Genomic DNA, 12,500 nt, shown 5'->3' with positions numbered 1-12,500 from the left:
TATTTTAACACCAACCGGTCTTAAAATAACTTAAGAGAAAGCGCAGCCTTTGTAATAACATCCGCAAATGGTAAGACTTTTAAGTCTTCTCGGATAACGACTATAAACTGTAGGCCCCGTCTCAAAACCCTTTACTGTTCACAACCCAGAGGGACGTAGAAGAACCCACACACTGTTCATAAAGAGTAGGGCATGGAGTTCCCGATGTTGTGGTCAGGCCTCATTTCATTTATTTATGTGCTGGGTGAGATCGCTAATGGAATGATAGCGGCAGCCAGCGGCGCCTGTATATGCTGATGTCCGATCTCACCCATAGATCACTTGCTTGTAAAGCGTATTTTAATATGTCAATAGAAAATGCGCTGTATAAATTCATTACCACTACCAAATTCATTATTATTATTATTATTATTATTGTTATTGTTATTGTTATTGTTATTGTTATTGTTATTGTTATTGTTATTGTTATTGTTATTGTTATTGTTATTATTATTATTATTAATTTATTAACGTTTTCTTAAGGAATTACTACTTTGAGTCAAAAGCAATTGCTGGGCATCTCTTCTTAATCAAACTTCGCCTTCATCACAAAAGTCAAGTCGTTCCTTTTGTTTAAGTGGCCTCATACTACTGAAACGCCTTGCTCATCAGTATAGTAATTGTCTTTTGGGTGTTTTGGAATTTGAATGTCAGCTTGTTGTCCGTGCAAAACGTGACGGTTTTCAGGCGTTAGCTGAATATTTTATTATTATAGTTTACTGTGATTTAGTCGTGTTGAACGTCGAATATTTAAGCTTGATGTAGTCATCTTTTCGGGAGTTCGCTTCAGTTCAGTTCAAGTTAAGAAGTACGCGAAGGGCAGCCGATCAGTTGTTCATAATTTTCTACGGCAAGCTAAGCTACAGTGCAGTTTCCATTACTATTTTTCCTTCGGTTGTCCAGTCCCGGATCCGAAACGAATGTAAGTGTGATTTCTTTCTGTCGACTTCTTCGTTTTAAGTTGGCTCGCTTTAGTCAGGTCATTTTGTTCTTTTTCATTTTAGTTAATTACGTTTCGATTGCATTCTACTTTCTTTTCGAGTTTCGCTCCTTTAATCTCTACCATGCAGATAACCGCCACTGATCAATAAACTGTCATCAATGTTACATTGATTTTAAAAGCCTGGAGATGCTGCAGCCATTTAACCTTTTGTAAAAGTCACATACAACAACAGGTTTTTTTAAACATTACATTTGATTGGCAGAGTATTCCAGGCTCAACACCAGCAGCTACGTTTCCTTCTCTTTGTGCAACCCTAACCCTAACCCTAACCCTAACTTTCCTTAAGGTACCATGGAATTTTATGAATAATCACGGTCACCGTGGTCGGACGAGGCCTACGGTCTACAAAGTTTTTGAATTTATCTCCTGAGAGAAGGTATTAACAAATTGAGTTTGTTCACAACGAATGAAAAGAAAAAGAGTTGAAACTGTGAAAGCAGAGCCAGAAATACCGAAAAAATTCCGAAAATAAGCCCCTCCATGTATAAACTCCCCAAAAGCGGAAACGCAAAAAACCCTCCGTTGAATCGCCCCTCCAAATAGAAGCCCCCGGAGAGCTTGTACTTGGAAAATTGCCCTCAAATACAAAGTAAAAGAAAGCAAAAACGGTAAATTTACTTCCAACTACTGAGGCTAGCCCAATCGATTCGGATACACAAATTTCCCTCCGTAGATAAGCCCTCCAAAAATAATCCCCTTGAAAAAGACCCTTGAAAAATAAAAGCCCCGGGGCTTATTTTCGGAATCTTACGGTATATAAACGGCTTTCTCAATGCGCGCAAAATCCACACTTTTGAAGAGAAATATTGAAGGTACACTATGAAATCAGATTTTGGTCCAAAAACCAAGTTTTCTTCTATTAGCTTCCCACCTTGAAAATATCAACTGACAATGTGTCTTGACTTCTAAAATGACCGTAGCTCCATTTAATATTGAGTAGGGCCTAATTAGAAAATGTGAGTAGAAGGTGACCATGATGCCATTTTACTCCATTTTATAGTTGTAGAAATGCATCGTCAACGAAATAGTTTTCCCCCTTTGATGTTGTGTTCTGTTGGTGGCTTTGCCAGTCAGCGCTCGATGTGGTAAAACTTAACTAAGTAGATTAATTATTTTACGAAGTTATAAGGAGACAAAATAGTACTTATTTTATCGGATCAACATGAAACTATCACTAACTGAACATCCGAAAAACTGAGGAAGTTTTTGCTATGCCAATGGTTAGACTTAGTCCACGCGATTGTTTCTGTAATGTATTTCTGAATGTTCGCATGATAGTGAGTGGAGGTTAGTAAAGGGACACAACTTTAAATAACGACAATGTAAAATTTTAGGACGGGTATCTTTCTTTAGTTTATGAAACCATCGATTGCTTCAAGGACACCTTTAATCGAGGCATCCAAACATTGGAAGGAAAAGATTCTATTCTCGATGGATCTTATGGTTGTCGCAAGAACCCCATTGCAAAGTGCGCTGTGGCTGCCTTGCGAAAAGGATACAAGATGTTTGCAGTTCAAAATGGAGGATGGTGCGCATCCAGTGCTACAGCGTACCAGACCTTTGACAAATACGGAAGATCTGCAACCTGTGGGTCTGAAGGCGAGGGCGGACCATGGGCCAATCAGGTATACTATATATCACAGGTGAGTGTTAATGGAATCCGTTTGGCAACTATAAATGCGAGGAATGCAGGCTAAGATACAAACTATTGGAGCGAACTGTACTCTTTGTGATAGCCTCCAGGTATATGGTGAGTGGTTGCTGGTGGACATCTTGGGCATGCTTTTGTGAATTTCGAGTAAAGCTCATTGGCCTTCAGTCGATAACAGTCTACAATCAATTACAAGTTGCATGATAATTCAGGTAATTCAGGTCGCCATGCGATGATCATGATCATGATCATGATCGTGCTATGCCAGTGCCACAGCGGACCAGACCTTTGACAAGTACGGCAGATCTGCAACCTGTGGGTCTGAAGGCGAAGGCAGACCATGGGCCAATCAGGTTCACGTCATCAAAGGTAAAATGTCGATGAAATGTCTATTAAATTCTCTTCCAAATAAAATGAAGTGTTTATTGCACACAAAAGGCCTAATGAGCCGGTGCGAAGGACTAGCGTGTTTTTCATCTTTATAAAACACTAAATTTGCATAGTCGTGTTCGTTGTGACCTGTCTTCGACAGAGGACAAATTTGTAGTGAAACCGTTAATAAGAAATAGGGTAGCAAGTTTGTTAGTGACCATGAGCAAATCAGGTTTATGCCATCAAAGGTAAAATGTCAATGAAATGTCTATCAAATGCGCAAAAATTAAAAACGAGATGTTTTATTGTGGACAAAGACCTGATGAACTAGAGGGAAGGACTAGCGTGTACTTTATCTTTGTAAAACATCCGGGGGGAGTACTAAAAAAGTTTAACACGGGGAGGCTCCTCTTCCCTTACCCTTTTATATACCATTTTGGAAGAAAAGATACCCCTTTCGTATACCTTCCATTGGAAAATAATGAAAGGCCCTTTTAAAAACCTAAATGGCAGATTTCCCTACCATTTCATATCCTTCGACTCGTGAAATCCCTGCCCTTTTATAGAACTGAAACGTAGCCTGCGTAACAAGCTTTCCAGTTTGTCAGAAGATCGAGCTCCGAAACGATTTCTGGAACGCGCGAAAGTTGGGGCAAGAGACTGAGCGAACGCTTGCAAGAAGACCCCCTATTTTTGAAAAACTCGTTCGCCCTCGAACGGGGGCTTCTGATTGGTGCGGCACAGTCGCAATGATTGACAGGTGACAAATTTTCGACCAAAATGTTTCTTGTTAGTTCTAGCGTGACCAAGACAATGGCGGAAGATGTGGACGGTTTTGAATCGTGTGCTGAAGTTGACCGAATCGGTTCTCAGTTTTACATTGAACATTGAAAAGGGAACAAGAACTGTCAATTCGCCATCTCTTTAACTCTATAGATGTAATGGCCGTTTTGCCAACAGAATTCGGAAAAATCTTAATTCTTCAGATGTTTGTCATGATGTGCGGAGTTCGAAATTTAAAAGAAAAAAAAACGCCGAACAGACTTCTCGAGTATCATAGTGATTTTTCCATTTCCCGGTTTAGCAAATCGAACCTAATCGAACTAAATTTCAATCGAACTCAATCGAACACAATCGAACTAAATCTGTGGATTGAGTTCGATCGAGTTCTGCAATCGAACGAAATCGTACTCACAAAAAAAAAAAAATGGGCAATCGAACCCAATCGAACGTTCGATTTCCGAACTCTTGATTAAAAAAAAAAAACTGGAGTTCGAGTTGCTGAAATCAATAACAGGTTTTTCAAGGCTCGAATTGCTTCAGTATAAACGTGTGTATTTTGTAACCGCAAACATCTCGGAGAAATGGCTTCAGATGCTATGTGGGTTGTACACGTTAAATGCGTTGTTAAAGGCTATCAAGAGTGCCGATTTGATGTGAAGGAGGGAGAAGAATTTAAAGTATCAAAGAAAATAGGAGAGAACGGCCGTGCTTTTCGTGTTGAAAATGAGCGCGGACAATTGGGTCACCTTCAACGTAATTGGTTGCGGCCCTGTCGCCTGTTAATGCTTCGATTACTTGGTATTTGAAGAAGTTGTAAGTAGAATTCACCAGTTCAAGAAATTCACCGCAAGAAATCTTGTGCTACCCTTGGGGAAAACAGAGAATGCAAAACTAATACATAATTTTCGCCTTTAGTAGAGTCTATAGAGGGTGGGATCAATGTCCCAGTTATCCTGAAGTTTACAACTCGCCGAATCGAAGCAGTAAATGTAAAAGAACGCGTGGGGCAGACTGGCATAAATGTAAGAATTTTTAGCGAAGATGGAAAACGTTTCGCTAAGGTGGCAAGAAGCTCGGGGAAACATGCACACGCGAGCGCCACGGATACCCGCGAAGATAACACAGATGCCTCAAGAGAAGATGATTTACTGGAGTAAACTGCAGCTGTATTTTGCATTGTTGTTACTCAAATTAGACTGATCACAATTGTAATAAAGCCTTTTAATATTGCTATACTTTTATCCACTGTTATTGGTTTAAAAGTATTCTGGGAAAGCAACCGACCCCAGGAACATAACCGGAAGAATAACCAAACTTTTCACACTTACGTCACGTAATTAAATTCCACGAATTCCCCAACCTTGAACACACAGGAAATGTCGTAATGTATACATTTTTAATGAGAAAAAGAAACAAAAAGTCCATCGGCTAAAATATCTACAGCTGGAGTTCTGGGTTACTTTTCTGCTCCTCCTCCAACCTCTTGGGATCTCACACTCCTTGGAGTACTGACCCCGGTTTGTAACTACCTGTCTTGCGCCTTTAGCTTCCCATGTTGGACATTACTGGAAGAGTGATTAGACTTATGGAAATAAAACACAAAGGACGGATTAATAAGGTTGTCGAGGAACATGAAGTTACTTGGCCTACTAATCTATAGCAAGAAATTGTCGAAGGTATGAAAACTGCCGAAAAAGAGGTGTTAAAGTCGATGGAGGAAATCGGCATGATTCCAGGATTACGGGCAGCTAATGTGGTGTTCCAAAATCAGCAAACAGGGGACTTAACGATGCTTAACTCTGCCACCACTGCATTTGTGTCAGAAACATCAATTTTCCCCGATGAACAGAATATAGCAACGTTCGAAGAACTTTTTGACCTTGATAATGATATTTTATTGGCCGGGTAATCTACAGAAAGACCGCACTACAACCGTTGAACAAATTGCAGAAAGAATTGAAGACGCACAAGGGACAGAGAAGGAAGAGGAGGAACTAGACGAAGGTGACCCACGAAATTGCGAGCTTTATAAAGTCGGAACTTGCAAATATCTACAGCGAGAATTTGTCGAACCTGCAATGACTCACTGGATAGGCTGCGAGTTTCCAAATTGTGGCAAATGGTGGCATGAACTATGTTTGGGTATTAAATTTCAAAACGACGAGGAAAGAGCACAACTGCGATCCAGTTGAAATATTCAGTACTGAAAAGCCAAAGGCAAGAAGAGAAGACAAATCGATTCTCTGTGGTAGCGGTGAAGCCTTCGTAAAAACTGGTGGCTAACAGAAGGAAACGCAGATAACAACATATGGATAGAAATAAGGAGCAATATGTAGAATGTAAAGGTGAAGTGCACCACATTTCAAACTTTCTATCTCTTCAAATAGGCGAGGCATATGTGCCATCAAGTGGACGTCTTTCTCGGTGGTTATCAACGTCTAGATGCGATTTCTTCGATTCTCTCGAAAGTCGTTTAAATACAGGCAAAGCAGAATTTATCTAGAGAAACTTCATTGCACTTTTCGTTCCAGGCATTGGATTGACCGTAGGCAAAGTTACCCGTATTATCCGTATGCTGAAGGCGTCGACCTCGTTCCCAATACTACATGTAGACCAAGCCAGTCGTCCTTTATCTGCGAGTGCGGCTTATACGCCAATTCATTGAGTTCGATTGTGTTCGGTTGCCAAACTCAATCGAACACAATCTAATGGATTGAGTACGATAAGGTTCGATTTCAAGTGAAGCTATGATCTTCGCAGTTATGAGAGCAATTTTTGCAATTGCGTAGAGAAGCCTGAAAAATTCAGGACTTCAACGGGGTTTGAACCCGTGACCTCGCGATTCCGGTGCGACGCTCTAACCAACTGAGCTATGGAGCCGCTGACGTTGGGAGCTGGTCATTTGTGGGTTCTAATGGTCCCGTGAGGAATGAATCAATGATGAAATGGTATATGAAATGAATCATATGTGAACTGCGGATATGATTCATTTCATATACCATTTCATATACCATTTCATCATTGATTCATTCCTCACGGGACCATTAGAACCCACAAATGACCAGCTCCCAACGTCAGCGGCTCCATAGCTCAGTTGGTTAGAGCGTCGCACCGGAATCGCGAGGTCACGGGTTCAAACCCCGTTGAAGTCCTGAATTTTTCAGGCTTCTCTACGCAATTGCAAAAATTGCTCTCATAACTGCGAAGATCATAGCTTCACTTGATTTCATATCCGCAGTTCACATATGATTCATTTCATATACCATTTCATCAAAGGTTCGATTTGTTCGATTGAGTTCGATTGGTTCGGAAATCGTACTCACACAGATTTCGGTGTTCGATTTCGTTCGATTGCCGAACTCAATCGACGGATTGGGTTCGATTGAGTTCGATTGAGTTCGATTTCCAAACATTCGGTTTGCTATCCCGGGTCCATTTGAAAGCATCATACGTGATCAAGTAAGTGGTTGAGGTAAATTCTATGGGAATGACAGCCTGTGATTGAAATGACAATCTGGACTGCTCGGACAATAGCCATTAAGAAAAATTCAGTATTATTTGCGCATCATCTGAAGCCGCCGTGGATAATTAAGCGTTTCCATAATTCACTAAAAGCAAAAGATTCGTTATCTAAAAAAACTTTGGCAGGGCTTATTCTTGACGAAAAGTTTGGACTGGACTGAAGTAAGCGTTTCGTTCGCTTGCAAAAGATACTTTATATTTACGAGGATGAATTAATAAAATGACTCCGAACTATCAGAATCCACGTGTTTCAGGATCAAGGAAATAAACTGTTTTCGTCAAATCGTTCTCTGCTTACCTTGCCCAATGTAAGCTTGACTCCTATGTCATGGATTGAGACAAGATGAAGATAATTACGCAGCTCTCCTTTTAAATGTTCTCTTATTGTGAGAAGAAAGCGGCTCCTTTGTACAGTCATGTAATTTTTTAAAGCACTTTTACTTGCTATTTCAGCTACGATTTCGTGACGATTTGATAAAAAACGTAGTGTGGAATATTAAACTAGCGAGGACGTTTTCCTGTAATTTCCAGGAGATTTAGTACGATTCATTTCGTCGACCACTCTTCACCTAGATATCCAGCAAGTCGCACTGAAATCGTCACTAGTTTTAAACCAAAACCTCTTAAATAGTTTCATGGTCAGCTTTTGTGGAATTTTGCATTTAATGGCCTTACAACCTATCGAACTCTGTACGAAATATGTTCCTAAATTTCGTGTTTTACGAGCGCAAGGGGTGCTTACACGCTCTGACCGCTCTGCAAATATCAGCTAGAATTTGTCCGTAAGTTTCTTTTGTTTTCGATGGTTTAAATAAATTCTCAGAAGAAACATAACCAGTCGTACCCGGCTGAGACGCTTTAAAATCACACTGGTAAATTCTGCATTGATCGCTTGGGTGTTTCGGTTCCTCGGTGCCTCGGTTTGTTTTGACGGAAGTCAACTTGTGTTAACATGGTTATCTGTTATTGGCTAATTTGTTAATATGACGTTAATCAGCGTGTGTCAAGTCAACCATTAAAAGGTGGGCGTTTTTCAAAAATAGGGTGTCTTCTTGCAAGCGTTCCCTCAGTCTCTTGCCCCAACTTTCGCGCGGCCACTTTCCGGAAAACCGTTTCGAAGCCCTTCTGTCCAGCAGGAACGCTTGCTACGCAGGCTACCTGAAGGGCTCCCTCGGGGCTAAAAAGGTTAAGAATACAATCGTGAAGATCATTCTGTTCTGATTCGACAAGAGCTGTAAATTTATAAATTCCAAGTTGTACTAAGTGCTGTCTCAACAAAGTTACTAGAGTAAATACGGACACGCGACAAAGACGGGCCGAAAACAACATGTAAGTGACCGAGAGGAATTTTTATACTCTTAATACCAGCGACGTGCAAGATTTAAGAAAACAGGTAACAAATTATAGTACAAAAAACAGTACTCAAGCTGCATTAAAAGTCTTTCATAGCTGAACGGAAATTTGTAAGTTTTTCCTTTAGAATCGATCTAGCAATTTCTGTTGAATTTATAGTAAAAAATCACTTTATCTTCTCTCACAATACCTAATTAATAGTTACGCGTCCTATTTTGAGAACGTTTACCTTGGATAGTTATAGCGGTTACTATGCATAAGTGGATTTATGTTGAATAACAATGACAAAACTTGAATACCTTTCATGAACAGACAAATTTGTTTGGCTTTTTTCGCTGATATTGCCGTCGTAGATCTTGTGCCACAGTCTCCTGAAATCGTAGAGGAATATAATTAATCTTTTGAGTGACTTTCCATCACTGCAGATTTCAAAACCATCGGCTGCTTCAAAGACGCCTCTAATCGAGCCATTCAAACAGTGCAAGGAAGAGATTCTATTCTCGATGGATCGTTATGGTACTCGAAAGAACCCCATTGCAAAGTGGGTCGTGGCTGCAATGCTAAAAGGATACAAGATGTTTGCTGTTCAGGATGGACGATGGTGCACAGTCCATTGCTACAGTGTATCAGACTTTTGACAAGTACGGCAGATCTGCAGCCTGTGGGTCTGACGGTGAAGGATGGGCAAACCAGGTCTACCTAACTAGCAGCTAATCATTTGAATGGTGTTATGCAACAACACTTGTAACTGATTGCTAAAGAAATAAAAACCGCTTCTGCGAACGGGTTGTTTTTTAACATCTTTTTTTGCTTTCGCTGCTATGGGACTAGCTAACGTTTCCTCACAATTAAACTTTTTTTACTTCATTGTCACTGACGAATCATTTATGGTGTGGATCATGACAATTCTCTTTTTCCTGCTGAGTTAAAGTACTTTTCATTTGTGGGTATTAGGACTGCCATGATTTTTTGTTTCTATTTTACCTTTAAATTGACGAGGCCGCTAAAGAAAGGCAAATCCAATCGCTTTTAGAATTGCTAAATCGAACCTTATGTTGGCCAATTTTTCTTTGAGCCCTTTTGTCATCTTATGAGAAAAGGTTTCCTTAAAATGGGGAAGACATCTCATGTCCAGAATTCACTTGCATCTTCCCATAATGCAATCCGCTTTGGCGGGGCTATTTACATGAAAAACAATCGAAGTTGCTCACACTTGGGACTGAATTTTTATTTGTCAGTCCCTTGATGTCTTATTCACTTATCCATTCCACCATAATGGGACTTCTCTGGGATTTTTTAATCTCTTTCCTTGCAGCTAGGAGGTCCAGATAGTGAGTGTATTTTTCACTGCCCAAATTTCATAAAACTGAAAGATGCATATCAGTGGAGAGATGGTGACAACTCTTGTTTAGCGAGCAAAATGTTCATTGCAGAAGGAGACCGACATGCAGTACTGCGTGAATAAAGAACTAAAATATCAAGGTCAGTCAAGCTTTTCCGCACTCGGATAAAAACACGAAACTGTGTCCATTTCTCGAAAGTCCCGATAACTTTTTGAGTTCTAAAAGCCATTTGTGAAACTGCCATCCGCCTGTTTTAAAGAGTTCGTCTTTTAGTATGTTTTTAAGATAGCTAAAATCCAAATGATTGACCTTAAGGTTCCAAGGGAATAGTGATACCGAAAAAGTCTCGGGACTTTCGAGATACGGGTCCCCGAACCCGAATGAGAATGGAACAATGACCCCTAATAAAGTCAGTAAAGTCACTGCTTACGAGCCAGAAGGCTCATTAGGGCGGCGCTTATCTCCGGTTTCCGTAGCATGAAGCGACTAGGATTATTTATACTCCCCCCTGGATGGGATGCTAGTCCATCCTAGGGTTACCCCCAGCATTTGGCCGGTACTCATTTAAACACCTGGGTGGAGAGAGGCAACATGAGAGTAAAGTGTCTTGCCCAAGAACACAACACAATTTCCCCAGTCAGGACCTGTCAAGTAATTATTATTTTTATTTTTTTGTCACCAGTTTGTAGATAGTTTTAGCCACTCGTCTTGTTCGTTAGTGTGAGTGTTAACTATCTATTGTACGATTCCCTAGTGTATTATGTATTATCTGATTTAGTGTTATAGAACTTCTTTTAAGTGTTGTAATAGACCCTTTGCATAAATGGCAATGTACATCCTAAGCCTCACATTCAGGTGAAAAATCCTTTGTCTACAAACATAAGTACGAGGCTAAGGATGTACAAAGGTTTGTTATTCAAATTTAGGCGCCATATAAGCAAAGGGTCTATGTAGTTATCTAAAAAAAACATGTTTTGTCGTAATTTGATTAAATTAGTTTAACTATATATGGATGTAAAAAGTCGTGGGCGTGGGTTGGTTGTTGAAGTGGTGCAAGGTTTGTTGACAAGAGGGAAGGCTAATTTTAGAAGAAAGTGGAGGGCAGAAACGGTCAAACAGTCAATGCTGAAAGTCTTTAGCAGACCCCAACCGTACATCAAGACAAAACCCCTTTGTCTACAGTGGAGGAACGAGCGAGGAGAATATTACTGTACCGCTCTTTAGTGAAAAGGAATAAAGTCCGAGAAAGATAGAAGGCGCCGGAGAGCAGAAGCAGAAGCGGGCCGAGAAGCTATTGGTTTAAAGCTTCATTGCTGGCTGAGGTTTGTTGGTTTGTGGGTTAGTCGGTTTGTTGGTTTGTTGGTTAGTAGCGTTTTGGAGTGAAAGCGAAGAACTGAACTGAACTGTTTAATATTGTAAATATTCAAAGTATTTAGTTTATTTTAATTAGTGTTGTCATTTAAATAAATGTAAAGCATAAAGAAAATCTAAGTAAGATTAGTTAATTTAGAGATAGTCACTGTACTAACTGTTATACTTGTTGTTAACTTATATCTTTTATCAAAAGTCGTACGCGTTTTCTTAAAATTCATACTGTGTTGCGGGTTTGTGCGAAGAGCGTTGTCTTACACTTAATTTTATCCTGTTCGCTCGCAATCTTGCGAGACCCAGGGAATCGCCAACCGTCACAGGACCCCAACCCGGACCACTCGATTCGGAGTCGTGCGCACTAACCATGAGGCCACCGCGCCTCCCACAATGACCCCTAATGGTTTTTTCAAAAATGCGGAACGTCAGGGCCCGGTTGTTCGAAAGCCGATTAACTTAATCCAGGATTAGTGTAAACTTTTGTTTCATTTTTTTTTAACTTTTTGGTAAAAGTTTCTTTTGTTCATTTTTGTTTTTCAAGATTAACTTCTTCAGCGTTAAACAGCATTTGGGTTTAGAGAAATAAACTCCGTGGTTAATTTTTAATCTGGGATTAGCGTTAATAGGATTTTGAACAACCGGGCCCAGGCCAAAATCACGATGTAAATCAAACCTCCAGAATTAAATTCCGAAAATTTTCTGATCCATGCCAGAAGGAGGATGACTTCATGATGATAGCTCTATGCCCAAGTTTCCCGAGGATTGCCTTGAACATGGTGTACATACAGACAAACAAACTTTTAATTATTTTAGCTCGGATTTCCGGCAGCGTAGAACTATTACATACACATTGTAAATGCATGTCCTACATTACTAAGTTAAATGATCGGTCAAGTATGATGATTATATCCGGTCTTTCGAATCTTGTTAGGAACACAAAAAACAGTTCACCATACTCTTCCAAACATTATCGCTGCAGTGGACAAGAACATGTTCGTTTATCAGCCATGCATAGGCCGAGCATGGGATAAACTGAATGACCAGCATTACTATTTATCAATTGTTA

General features: G+C 40.1%; 1 pseudogene; it reads left to right on the top strand.

Moving 5' to 3' along the window:
• LOC137971228 (uncharacterized) overlaps positions 1-12,500 on the top strand; it is a 226,412-nt pseudogene that overhangs the window by 106,087 nt on the left and 107,825 nt on the right.

This window comes from Montipora foliosa, chromosome 1, assembly GCF_036669935.1.
Source record: "Montipora foliosa isolate CH-2021 chromosome 1, ASM3666993v2, whole genome shotgun sequence".
NCBI lineage: Eukaryota > Metazoa > Cnidaria > Anthozoa > Scleractinia > Acroporidae > Montipora > Montipora foliosa.
Note: the sequence above shows the minus strand (reverse complement) of the source record. Positions and strands in the feature narration are given on the sequence as shown.